We start from the raw sequence: 13,225 nt of genomic DNA, 5'->3' as shown, positions 1-13,225 counted from the left end.
AGCGAAGTGGCAGGGAAGCTGGACAAAGAGCAGGGCCAGGAACTGGGCGAGCAGGTCTGAGACATATGCCACCCCCATGGTCGTTGTGCCGGGCTGCAAAGTCCTCAGCTTGGTAGCAGACTGTACGCCCATGACTGGCGAGGTTGGAAGGGTTTCAAGACGGGTGCTGGTTTCCGATTGTGTCAGTTAAATTTTCTTCTTGCTACAAGGAACTGCCTGACAAAATCAGTTCAAAGAAAGGAAAGTTTATTTTAGCTCACAATTTGAGGATACAGACCATCAACACAGGAAAGTCACTGCAGCAGGAATGTCAGGAGGCTGGTAACATCGCACCAGCAGTCAAGATGCAGAGAGCGCTGAATGCTGGTCTATATTCATCTCCTTTTTATTCCCTCTGGAACCCCGGCCCTGTAATCATGCTGCCCACATTTAAAGCATGTTTTCCTTTCTCACTAAACGGTTTTAGAAATGGCCTTACAGACATGCCCAGAGTTTTGTTACCATGGTGACTCTAAATCCCATCAAGTTGACTTTGGATTTCATAGAAACAAGGCAATATCCTGAAACTCCAAAATCCTAGCAAGATGGAGGAAGCAAGCTGGTGCAGGCTTCACTCAGCCAGTGTTCAGCACTAAGCACTCCTGAATGTGGTGTTAGTGGCACTAAGTAGGTATCTGCACAGTATCAGGGAAGTGCTGTAAGACTCTGGCGAGCCTTAGCCTACTGAGTGAACCACGTGGAGCCACAAATCGATGCAAAAAGCAAGAGGAATTCATTGTTCCAAGGAATTGGGGGTCATCCTACTCCAGAAGGAGAGATGGCTGGCCCCCAACCCCTTCTGCCCCCAGCCCATTTGGTCAGTCTTTATACAGTTTTCAGAGCAGCAGCCATTAGGCACAGTGATTGGTAGAACGGTGTGACTTTTAAACTGATTGGTATTCAGGAAATGAGATGGCAGGGTCTGTCCTGCACAATGTGTTTAACTGCTGTGGGCCTCCCTCACCTGCAGGTGGCCGATGGTTGGTCAGTCCTATGGGATGCTAATTAGCCTTCCCCTTCCAGAGGGGAGGGATCCGGTGGAATTTTCCAAAAGGTCCTGAACTGACATCTTCAGTGCCAAGGTGGAAGGCAAATGGTACTTGCAGGAAGAAAGGTACATTTGTTATACTCGAATGTACCTTGTGGTTAGGAGGACTAAGAGCAGCCATACAGCAAACTCCTTAGTCTGAGGCAGCAGACTGGTAGAGATGGCGGTTGGCAGCCAAGTTTGCTATGGCCCACTGACCCTTTATCATCAACCCAAGGTGATGTCAAGAGAATTTGCAACAGTGGACCAGGGTAGGGGGTAGGGTGTAAGGCATCAGAGTCAGTGGGAGATTTCTTTGAGGGAGGATGGCATTAACTCTAAACACAATTGTGGCATGGTTATATAATTCTGTGTATTTATGAAAAACGTTTTGTATTCTCAGGTTGTGTGCCCCCTGATGCTTGGTGGGAGCTGGAAACCTCAGAGACTATTGAACCCTGTATATACTATGTTTCATACAAGCATCCCGATACGCTGGCATGATATCCAGTTAATGACTCCTTTCACGTTTTATGCCCAGTTGCTTCCTGTGCCTCAATGTAGCTGCTTGTATTATGAGTGCTCATTATGTTACCCAAAAACTGTTTGCATGAGAGTGTCTTCAAGTAGCTTCTGGGAACTTGCCCCCAGTTGGTTCTGATTGGTAAATAAAGATGCCAACATCCAATAGCTGGGGAGGACGGACAGAGGCAGGATTTTAGGATTCCTGGACTTAGGACTAGGAGGAGGGAGAAGGAGATCCTCCACTCTAGAAGAGTGTGAAGGAGAGGAGAGACGCCAAGCCTGGGAAGAGTGCAGGACAGAGAGGCTTAGCCGCCACAGTGAAGGAGCCAGGAGAGCTTAGTGCAGGACAGAGAGGCAAGGGCGCCACTGAAAAGGTCAGCATAGGAACTTTGGGAAGGGCATGAAACACTCATCCCTCTGGAAGGGAGGGGCTAATTAGCATTTCTCAGACCACAGGGTGGGAAAGGACCTGCGGGTGGGGACACATTCCACAGGACTGACCATTGCTCGCCTTCAGACAAGGGAAGTCCTTGTCACCACCTCATTTCCTAAAAGCCAGAGCTATACAGAGAAACCCTGTCTCGAAAAACCAAACCAAACCAAACCAAACCAAACCAAACCAAACCAAACCAAACCAAACCAAACCAAACCAAACCAAAACCACTCCGTTTAAAGGATGCACTGTTCCGCCAATCATATTGCGCCTAGTTGCTGATGCTCTATTCTGCCCCTAGAAACCATATAAAAACTCGCTGAACTGGTGCTGAGGGTCGCCGCCTCCCCTTTGGGTCTGGGAGGACCCCAGTGCACTGGAATAATAAATTCCTCTTCCTTTTTGCATCGATCCCAGCTCTACGTGGTTCACTCAGGGGGTCCCCGATAAGCTAAGGCTCCCCAGAGTCTTATACCACGTGAAGGAGCCGGGAAAGCTTAGTGCAGGACAGAGGCATGGCCACCACGTGAAGGAGCCGGGAGAGTGAGGCCCAGAGCGTGCCCAACTGGGTTTAGAGCAGCCAAGATAGAACACAGGGTTAGTAAGTAATAACTCAGGATTATTGGTGGGAACTATATTAACAGTATAGAGGTTAGGCAATGGCCCAGCTATTGTGCTGTCTAAGGCACATTAAAATATAAAGGCTGTGTGTGTGTGTTTCTTTCAGGAACACAAACCATTGGAGTGGGTAGAAAATCACGCTGCTGAGAATAATTAATTAATTATTTTTCTACCCCTCAAACCTCCTGAACTTTGGGGCCATTAGTAAATAAAGGAAGGATCACACAGGCACTGAGATACTGAAGAGGTCGACAGGTAAATGGGTCTGACAGTGAGTGACTAGTGAGTGCTGTATGCCAGTGTGGATACAAAGGTCCATATCCTGGGCAGGATGCTGTGTGAGTTCATCTTGCAAAACACTATGCATCTATAAACTTAGGACTGGGTTGACTTCGAATAAATGGAGCAGGAAGCAAAACATCAAATAAGGAGAGACTAACACATTTGCATCTCAATAAAGCTTTTTTTTTTTTTTGAAAGTCAAGCCCATTAAATAATTACAAAGTGGATAAAAGCTCTCTGGTAGAGGAACAGCCACTTTCATCACGGCCTCCATCCATTGCTCTTCAGCTGTTTACTGAGAGCACGGGTACCCCAGACAATGAACTGATGGCTGGAGCATTCTGTGGCCTACAAACCCTTCTTTTTGCTTACATAGCCTGAAAATATCTTGAAATTAGTTATTATTTTAAAATTAGAGAAAAAAACACATTAAACAATGAACTTCTGACTTCTCTGGGAAAAAAAATAACCTAAACAAAAATAAAATGAAAAAAAAAATGATGGCTGTACCAGACGTGCACGTCTCGCACGGAAAAATGAGACTGCCCTCTTCAGAGCCACGGTGCCTTGCTTTAGTTTGTTTCCGTTGCCATAGCAGAATACCAGAGGCTGAGTAATTTATAAAGAAAAGGGTTTATCTTGGCTCATGGCTCTGGCAGTTGGAAAGTCTAAGTTGCAACAACTGCATCTGGTGAGGGCCACGTGTGCCTTCAACTTATGGTAGGAAACATGGAAGGGCAAATAGCATCCTGGGAAAAAACACACGTTAGGGCTAACTGGGCTTTTAGCCAGGCTGACAGTAACTAGCCAGGGCTCCAGAGATCTGAAACTCACTGGCCCCTCCCACTGGGAAGCACCTCCCAAACTGCCACACTGCGCAACTGTGGTTGGTATGAAATGTGGGAGGAGGCACTCAGATCACAGTAATCCCCCAATCCCATTTGCCACTGTAAACCCACAATAGGTCACTTATTCATCACCTACGTTCATCTCTAGGGACCTTTGAGTTTGCAATAGCAGCTGAGATCTTTTCTGGCCTCAAAACTGTGTTTTAGAGTTGTCTCAGGCTCTGTTTTCAGATTGGGCTAAACCTATGGTAGCGTCCAATCCCATATGTACCACAGACTCTCTGAGGGCTTTTGTAAAACAGATCCTTGTTAGGTCACACTCCTGAGCTACAAATCTGAATCCCCCAGGAGAGGGTCCAGGGCTAGCGCTTAAATACATAAACAAACAAACAAACACGTAACTCCAACACCCCAGGTAACTCCAGAGCTTGCCTAAAATGCTGGGTTAATCTTTGAATCTACTTCAGGCAAAAATCTGAATTTCAATTTGCTCTTCAATCAAATTAGACCTAGGGAAGAATGATTTCAGTTAGATGAACCCTTTGGCATAAATGACTGCAAGGATCTAAAAGTCTCTATCTGTGTGTGTGTGTGTGGGGGGCTGTGGGTGTGGTGAGGGGAGCTAGAGGTCACCCCTGAGTATCATTCATCAGTCACTGTCCACCTGCCTGTTTTGAGACAGGGTCTCTCATTTGCCTGGTGGGGTTAGCTAGTCAGGGAGCCCCAGGAAGGTGCCTGCCTCTACCTCCCAGCTCTGGTGTTAACAAACCCATACCATCACACCAGGCTGTTTTACATAGGTTCTGGTGATGGATCTGAGGTGGCCATGCTTGTCTGGCGAGTACTTTGCTGGAGTTATCTCCCTGGCTGGTAATGCCATTTCTCTGATCATATTATGAAGGAATCTTGCCAACACGCATGGCCAAGAATCTTGCTAACACGCGTGACCCAGGCACCGTTTCTTTACTGCTTTGTTATTCTTAAGTAAGAAGGTTTTTGTTTTTTTAATTGATGAAACGTCACCTGGGTTGACGAACAAAAAAAGTTAAAGTGGCTTTTCCGAGGTCATGAGTGGCCAACACAGCAAGAAGACACCTGATAAACACTGGATGATTGCATTGACAAGACCTTTGCTTCTCACGATCTTCACCAGGGACAGAGTTTGGTGACGTTCTGCAGGGAGGAATAGTGTAAGAAACACGCCCCTTTGCTGTCCATCTTTCCTGAGTGAGTCCTTGCTAAGCCATCCCTTGACAGAAAGCTCTGAGAAGAGAATAGGCCAGTAAAAAAGAGGAGGCTTCCCACCTCAACGTAGACCTATTGGTGCAAGAGAGGGTTTTTTTTTTTGGGGGGGGGGGCGGGATGGGGGGTGCTTTTAAAAAGGCTCTCGAAGGATCCCTTGAATAACTGAGAGGTGACAGGAACGCCAGGTCTCGCAATGAAAGCATGGGAAATAATTCTAAGTTGAATCTGACGTTAAGAGCACACAGATAACACCCACTGGGCACTGCTTGGCTGAAGCTTGCGGTGGGCTAGGATCCGAGGGAACCCAGCTGAGGCCAGCGGCTGCAGCAGTGCAAGGCGGGGCTGCCCCTGCACCTGTGCATCCCAGCTTCGGCTGGTCCCCTCACCCCGACAGAAGCAGCCGAGCCACATCCCACGGAGAGGCCACGGCCACGGTGGGGAGCGGTCAGCGAGCGAGGCTGGGGAGGGGGGCGCGGCTGCGGCGAGCTGTCCACGGGGAGGCGGGAGGAGGAAAGGCGCCGCCAGCCACCTCGCCCGCGGCGACACAGACGCTGGGAGCGGCCCTGGCGGTGAGTCGCAGCGCCTTCCCTCCTCTAGCAGGGAGCGGGAGCTGCAGCTGGGCGGGTTAGCAGCGGGACCCGAGCCGGGAGCGGCGGCAGGGGGAGAGGAGCTCTCGGTGAGGCGCGAGCCCAGGATGGCGGGGATCGCGGGCCCCCCCAGAACCCGGTCCTTGCAGCTCCTCCCCAGTGCCACCCACCTTGTCAATTTCCCTGCCTTCCCCCACAACCCCACGCCGGCGCCTTGCAGGGACCAACAAGCTTTAAACCGATATGCCCCAGGCTGGTGGCTAGAGAGGAGACAGCAACTTTGCTAGGGATCCGGCGAGGCGCGCTAGCTCGAAAGGGGGCGTCGGCGAGCCTGGCGGTCGGGGAATGTCTGGAGCATGCTCTCCCCGGGTCAGGGGCGTCGGTACCGGCCCGGGCCTGCAGAGTCCGCAGTGAAAAGCTGCAGGAAGCCCGTGGGGGAGGTGGGTGGCTGGGGAGGGGGTTAAGGGTCGCCGAAGGCGCTGCTGGTACCTGCGGCAGAAATCCGCTGCGTTTTAAAGAGAAAGATTCTCGTGTCTGGAACCTCGCGGGGCGGGGGAAGTGTGTGCTAGGGAGACGTGGAGAGTTTTCAGTGCATACCGGATTTATTTTTAGCTTCGGAGAAGCAGGATGTGCAAAGTGGGTTGTATCAGCCCGGGAGGGGCAGGAGGTCTCCCTGTCCGCAGGAAACAATACACAAGTTTCTCGCTGCAAATGCTTTCTGTAACTTTCGTGCCCAGAAGGGGGCGGATTGAGGAGGTGGGGAGGATGGAGGAAGACTTCATTTGCTCTTCCTGCTGGTCTGTCCCAGGCTGCAGGCTAGTCTGCCTGTGTTCCTAAAGGACAGCCCCCCAACTGAAGATGCAGGTTCAATTCTTCAGTGGACTGGTATGAAATACAGAAGCCGGGGTGCCAAATTCAGCTCTCTGAGAAGGAAACCACACAAGCCTTTGCTCAAAGTTTTCCTGATTCTGACTAATTGAAAAGAACAGTCATAGGGCACTGTGTTAACCGGGAGCTGGGTTGCTGGCAGAGTTTGGTCAGGCCGAATTGGCAAGGCTTGTGAAGGTTTTTACTCCAACTGGGAGATGCTTGAGTTTCATGCCCAAGGCAATGATGCCAGGGACTGCAAAGGAGGGGCATATGTGGTGGAGAGAAAGGTGAGGGGGGAGGGGGACACACAGACGCGGAGTGTAGTGTAGTGGGGTGGGGTGGAGAAGCTGTAACTCAATATCCAGATACCCAAGCCAACACCGCTGTGGACATTCCCGGCAAGGTTCTGCAGCCAGATGTTATACTTGAGTTCTGGCTCAGATCAGAACAGCTCTTATGAGCTGGCCGCCTTCGCCTCTCCTGTGGTTCCTGGAGCGAGAAGGATGCTGCTGGTAGGTATCAAAGCTACCTCAGGGATGCTGCACAAATTGGATGTGGCCCTCAGATCCATCAAGCTGGGTATAGGTAGAACCAAGTGAATGTGACCCTTTCCTATTTTCGTGGTTGTTGATTGATTTCCTTCTTGCCTGAATTGCTGCGGTTACATTCCAGCTGGCTTACTGCTCCCAATCAAAACCTTCTTGTTCCAGTTCATTCTACATCCTGTGGACAGTCATTCTGAAAACAAAAATCTAAGCTAGTCCCTCTGGCTGACTTCCTTCAAAGGCTTGTCAGAAGCTTTCCAGATAAAACCCAGACTTCAAGAACACATGCAACGGTGTCATCCTAATCTCACCAAGCCTTTCTCCGGCAGCACCCCGCCCCCATTAGCCGGAGCACCTGTCAGCCCCCTCCTTCCTGTCAACTCTTGTATCTATTTCCTATCCAGATGCTACCCACTGCAATCAGCAGGCGCTGGATACTGCCCTTCCAGGTGGCTGTCCCTTTTCACGCTGCTGTAGCATCCTAGGCATAGGTACACAGGCACAGAATCACCCTGCATAGTGACCTGTGGATCAATCTTCCTCCCTGCTAGGACTGGGAAAAGAGATTTGGGGTTTAGCCAGGTATTCACTGAATGAATAAGTTAAGCAAAATCCAGTCCCTTTCTCTCAAGCCAGAATTGAATACAGAGAGTATAAGGAGGAGGACCAAGCAAGTCTTTGTCCTTAATTCATTATAGGAAAAGCATCAGAGAGTGCTGGGGAGTCGCAAGCAGGGCATTCCACCTTATTTTCCACACGTGTCCTTTTTCTCCCAATATTTTTGAGGCAGGATCTTAAGCAGCCCCAGCCCCAGCAATGCTCTTTATCTGAGGCTAAGCTGCAGACTCACAATCCCCCTGCTCCCATAGAGTACACTCTGGGTTCATAGATAAGAGCTACTGGTCCAAGCTCAGATGCACTCTTCCAGTTGTGAGAGGCAGATGAGCAGTGGAGAAAATCCTAACTCCTCTTCCCTTAGCTTTTCCTCAAGCTTGGCTACAGGGTGGAAGAAAACCTATCAAGTTCAGGGGATAAGAAAGGTCAGGGTAGCCTGACTCTCTAGCCCTTCCTTGGAGTAGCACTTCCTTCTGGTGTGGGTTTCCGAGGGTCTGATGAGAGTAAGTCCTCGATGTCACGTTTCAGGCAATTTGCTGAGTGCTTAGGATATGTCTCAGAGCTTCCATTTCTGAACACTCTGCAGCTGCCCCAAGGAGCCTGCAGTAAGCTAAGATGGTACCTTGTTCTCCGCAGGCCTTCGGGCTGGCTTCAAGGCTTAGCAAGCAGGTTTGAGGGAAGAACCAGCTTTTCCCTGTTTTAAAGGACTATGAATGAAACAAAACAGAAATAAGAATGTGCAATACAGACTTCCTTCTTTTTAGAAAAACCTGGCCAGCCCCTAGGCTGGAGCCACACAAGTGGGTTTCATTTTACATGTCATCTCTGATTGATTGGTAGTGGCTGCTTAGAAAGCTGGGGCCAGGCTCAGCAGGAGAGGAGGCTGTGGTCAATTAGTGATGTCTGTCAGGGTATGGGATTTGGAGGTGGTGACAGCTTTTGTCCTCATTCTTCCTATCCTAGAGACTCTCACTGGAGGACAGTGAAGGCAGAATTCAGGGACAGAAGGGACCCATAAAAGAAAGCAGGAACTTTCCACTGTGATGATAAACAACCACACAGACAACACATTTTCTGTGAGCTCTGTGTGCTTTGCCTAGAGTGTAATATTTGTAGTAACTTTTTCCCTCTAGGAAACATTAATTTTTTTCTTTAGACGAATTGACTTTATCTTGTGTGTATGAATGTTTTGCCTGCATGTATGTATGTGCTGGTGCATGAACAGGTCAAAGAAGGCATTGGATTTCCTGGAACTGGAGCTATAACATGGGATCGTGGGAATCAAACCTGGGTCCTCTGCAGGAGCAACAGGGGTTCTTAACCCTTGAGTCACCTCTCCAGCCCCAGAAAACCTTATTTCAAGTAGAGCTCAAGTCTGTTGTGTTAGGAACTCCCCAACGCAGACTATTTTTCTATTTTATTTTATTTGTGTGGATGTTTGCCTGCATGTGTATATGTAACACACATGAGTCAGACCTCCTTGGAACTGGAGTTGTAACTCAAGCATCGTTAGCAGGACCTGCCCTCTTGCTCATCTTAGTTTGCCCTCTTGGAGTTGGTAGCATTTTGGACTCCTTCTTACTGTAGGCTATCTGGGGGGCACTAACCTATACATGGTCTGGGTTTTGTACATCAGGCAGGAAGAGGGAACCTCTATCTCAGCATTGCTCACAGTGGCTCGCTCCAGCTCATTGTTGCATCTTAGATCCTTTTAACTCCTGAGGCACAGGCTGAGGAGCAAGGCTACTTCTCTTGCAGAAACCTGATGTCACCAGGAGACAGGCCCTTAAATTGTGGGTTGTGAAACAGATGTTCTGTAGACTTCTGATGGCACATCTACATTCCAGATGAGAGGACCAGGCTTCGGAGAATTAAAAAACTTAAGGTCACATGGCTTGTAATAAGTGGAATTTGGGACTGAAGAATCACAATGTACGCACTTAGATATACACATGTATTACTCGTGAACAGAATGTTTAAAGGGGGGATTACTAGGGCTCGATTCTCTCTGTTTCCAAAAAGACAACTCCATAACTTTGAGAAGTTAAAAGTATCTCCGGGTTGGAGAAAAGAGGGAAAAGGAAGACACAGGCTTCTCTCTCTCTCTCTCTCTCTCTCTCTCTCTCTCTCTCTCTCTCTCTCTCTGTGTGTGTGTGTGTGTGTGTGTGTGTGTGTGGCGGGGGTGGGGACTTCTCAAATCCACACATTCAAAGGATGATTCAGAGCAGTTTGGACCTGCTCTACACTGTGCTGGCTTCTTAGGATGCAGCCGAACTGGCTTGAGTTCCTGTGTTAGTCGTTTTGTGGCTGTTACCAAATACCTACTGTGGGTAACTCTAAAAGAGGAAGTGCATATTTTGCTTAGTTTCTGAAGGTTCTCTGTAGCTTAGTGCTGTGGGAACAAACTTTGGGAACTGGAGTGGCTGGCACAGACTGTTCACCTCATGATGGCTAGAAAATAGAGACTGGGATAAGAAGCAGGGGGGGGGGGGGGAGCGGGGGGCACAATATGCCCCCACTGACCTACCCCACTCCCTCTAGCTAGGTCCACCTGAGAAAGTTTAAAGATTCTCCCAAAATTGCCCCACCAAGTGCAGACCTATGAGTCTATGGGAGACCCTTCCTATTGCAACCATGGCTTCTTCCTTTTAATTAATGCATGGAACAGATCAACAAGAGCTTGGGCCATAACGGCAGTAATGGCATAGCGTAAGAGCTGAGCTCATTTGGTGGGAACAAAGAGCTTTTATTTAAGATTTGCTGAAGTAGTCCCAGGAACATGGCTTGTTACTAAATGAGGAATACGAATTCCTTAAATACATTAAAAGTGTGACAATATATAAATGGTATAAAGTTTGCCATTTTAATCACTTTAAGTGGACTATTTTGTGTCACTGAGAACATCTGTGTTACTGTGTCTCTGGCCACCCCTCTCTACAGCCTGTTTTTTCTCTTTCTGAACTGAAGCTCTGGGCTCATTAACAGTAGTTCCCCATTCTTCTCTCTCCTCAGCCCCCTGACAGCCACCTTCCTCCTTTCTGCCCCGTGAGTCAGAGCATGTGATTGGTGTGGTGCCTAATATTCACCTTTTTGTGACTGGTTTATTCCACTTAACTGAATGCCCTTAGGTTCTCCATGTTGTGATAGATACTGGGATGTCTTTCCTAATTAAGACTGAGTATATTCCATTGACTGCATACGGCAGACTGGCTCTCCATTTGTCTGTTGCCGGGCATGGCGGCGGTTCCCATCTGTTGCTCTTGTGCATAACACACTACTGACACAGGCATGTAAGTGTATGTTCATGTTTCTCCTTTGATACTTAGGCTGAGCACTCAGAGCTGACACTGCTGGATGGCTTGACACTCTATATTCAATCTCTTGCAACTACCAGATTGTTTTCCAGCACGCCTCCATGTCTCACACCCACAGCAGGGCACAGGGTTCAGGTTTCTGTACCACTGGCTTTCCGTTTCTCCCTTTTGTGGATAACAGCTCTCCTTGTAGGTGTGAAGGGTTGGAGCCTTGAAGGCCGGTAGGAATCTGCTGGTGAGGGAGGGCAGAGTTTGTTGCTGATTCTAGAGATGTGGGGAGCCACTGGACAGCTGTCACCTCTGACAACGGCACCAGCAGAAGGATCCTGACAGGGAGAGGGAGGAGAGAAAAGGCTGCAGAGGTGTGAGGGGTTTCTCTCACACCCACAGGACTGAAACATCGTCATCTTTGTCCTGTGTGGTATTAAATTTGGGAGCAGAAGTAGACATGGATCTGAGGCATTTTCCTCAGGTAGGTTGAGCAGTTGTTCATGGTAAATACCTCCTGGAGTTCTAAGTGTGGATTCAATCTAGTCTGGCAAAGTCTGCCGTTTGTCCCATGAAGGGTGGCAGAAACGAAGCAAGCTTATGTTAATGGGCTGTTTATATAGCTGTTGGGATGGTGAATTGGCTATGTCTGTGTCTACGTGTGTCTCTGTGTGTTGTATGCATGTGGTGTGTGGGTGTGGTGTGTGGTACATATGGGGTGTGTGTGTGTGGTGTTTGTGTGCTGTGTGTGTAGTGTGTGCTTTGTGTGTGTGTATGGTATATGTGTGTGTGGTGTTATGTGTGTGTAGTGTGTATATATGGTATATGTGTATGGTGTTATGTGTGTGGTATATATGGTGTGTGTGTTATGTATGAGGTGTGTATGTGTATGAGGTGTGTGTGTGTGTGTTTGTGTGTGTGTGTTTGTGGTGTTATGCCAGAGGAGTGTGACATCAGTTTCTCGAAGTACTTTGGGAGTCAGGTTGGCTGCAGAGTGCTGCCCACAGAACTATGCTTTCCAGCTTTGTCCTGGCAGGCAGTTATGTAGTCCAGGAAGTACCTAGCCACTCTTGTTCTCACCTCCTGGCGCCTCCCAAGTGGCGAAACTGTCCTGACCATAGGCTAAGTGGGCTGTAGCCAGTGCACTGCTTGTAGTCAGTGCACTGCTTGAAGGACACAGAAGAAAGGCTGGAGGGTGGCAGAGCAGACAACATGGCATTTTGGAGCCCCGTGGTCCACCCCATGTAAAGGGTGAAGGGAACCAGGGCACCCAGAGATGGAGGGACTTACCAATGGTCAGGGATCAGGGAACAATCGGTAGAACTGGGCTGAGAGTCTGGGCAGACAGTGGAAATAGTAGGGACATTTCTTGTTCTTCTAACTGGCTCTACAGTAGCAGACCGTCTCTAGACCCAGGTGATCTGATGTTTAGTCTGGTTCTGGTGGACCCGGTCCCTTGAGTACTCAGGCATGGCTTGAGGGGTTCTGTAGCCCAAGAAAGCTCCATGAGAACCAGATATTAGTGCCACCAAGTGCATGCCATCTGAAGTGGGGAAAGAGGTTGGTCCCGTTGTGGGACTGGACTGAAGCCCTCTGTGCATGTGGAAAAGGCTGCTTTTAGAAGACTCAGAGCTTCCCTCCCTACTGCCTGCTAAGTTGATGTCATGAGTGACACACAGGGCTCAGGCCTTGCTTCCTGTGTCCATGGAATAGACTGTCACAGACTAGGCACCTTGACACAGTAGACATCGATTCGCTCACAGCTGTGCAGGCTCTATGTCCAGAGGTGGAGGTGTTGCTGAGCCCCACTTTTTCTAGATGATCAAAGAGAAATAATTCTTTCAACTATAATTAGTTAATTAATTAATTAATTAATTAATTAATTAATTTAGAGATGGGGCAGTCCTATGTTGCCAAGGCTGCTCTTGAACTTGTGGGCTCAGACGTTCCTTAGCCTTCTGAGCCTCTGGGACTCCGGGTGTGTGTCACCATGCCTGGTGGCTTGCCTCTTTTAGTTTCTGCTGGCTGTGGGTGTTTTGGGCTCCAAAGTCTGTCTTCCTCTCCTCTGTGGTCGATTCTGAGGATACTTTCCATGGGGTGCAGGCCCACCTTCAGCACCCACACTGGTCTTTTTCAGTATCCTTACTTGTATCTGCAAAGAGCCTCCCCCTTTTTTTTTCTAAAGAAAAGTTAATGCTCTCTGGTTCTGGGGCATAGTTTGGGGGCACCGTTCATTCTACCACCAGGCTTAGGGGTGCACATGCCTTTCTTGATTCTCTATTCTGT

At 48.8% G+C, this 13,225-nt stretch overlaps 1 protein-coding gene across 3 annotated transcripts in view; it reads left to right on the top strand.

Moving 5' to 3' along the window:
- Positions 1 to 5,158: 5,158 nt before the first annotated feature.
- The window catches only part of Ncald (neurocalcin delta), a 414,228-nt gene continuing 406,161 nt past the window's right edge, over positions 5,159 to 13,225 (top strand). Inside the window, exon 1 of one of the 3 annotated variants that reach the window (XM_021183094.2) lies at positions 5,159 to 5,454. The gene's annotated coding sequence lies outside the window, so the exon portion shown is untranslated. The other 2 variants (XM_029469811.1, XM_021183096.2) reach the window with 2 other exon arrangements.

Source organism: Mus caroli, chromosome 15 (genome assembly GCF_900094665.2).
Source record: "Mus caroli chromosome 15, CAROLI_EIJ_v1.1, whole genome shotgun sequence".
Lineage (NCBI taxonomy): Eukaryota > Metazoa > Chordata > Mammalia > Rodentia > Muridae > Mus > Mus caroli.
This window is presented reverse-complemented; position numbering and strand designations above follow the sequence as displayed.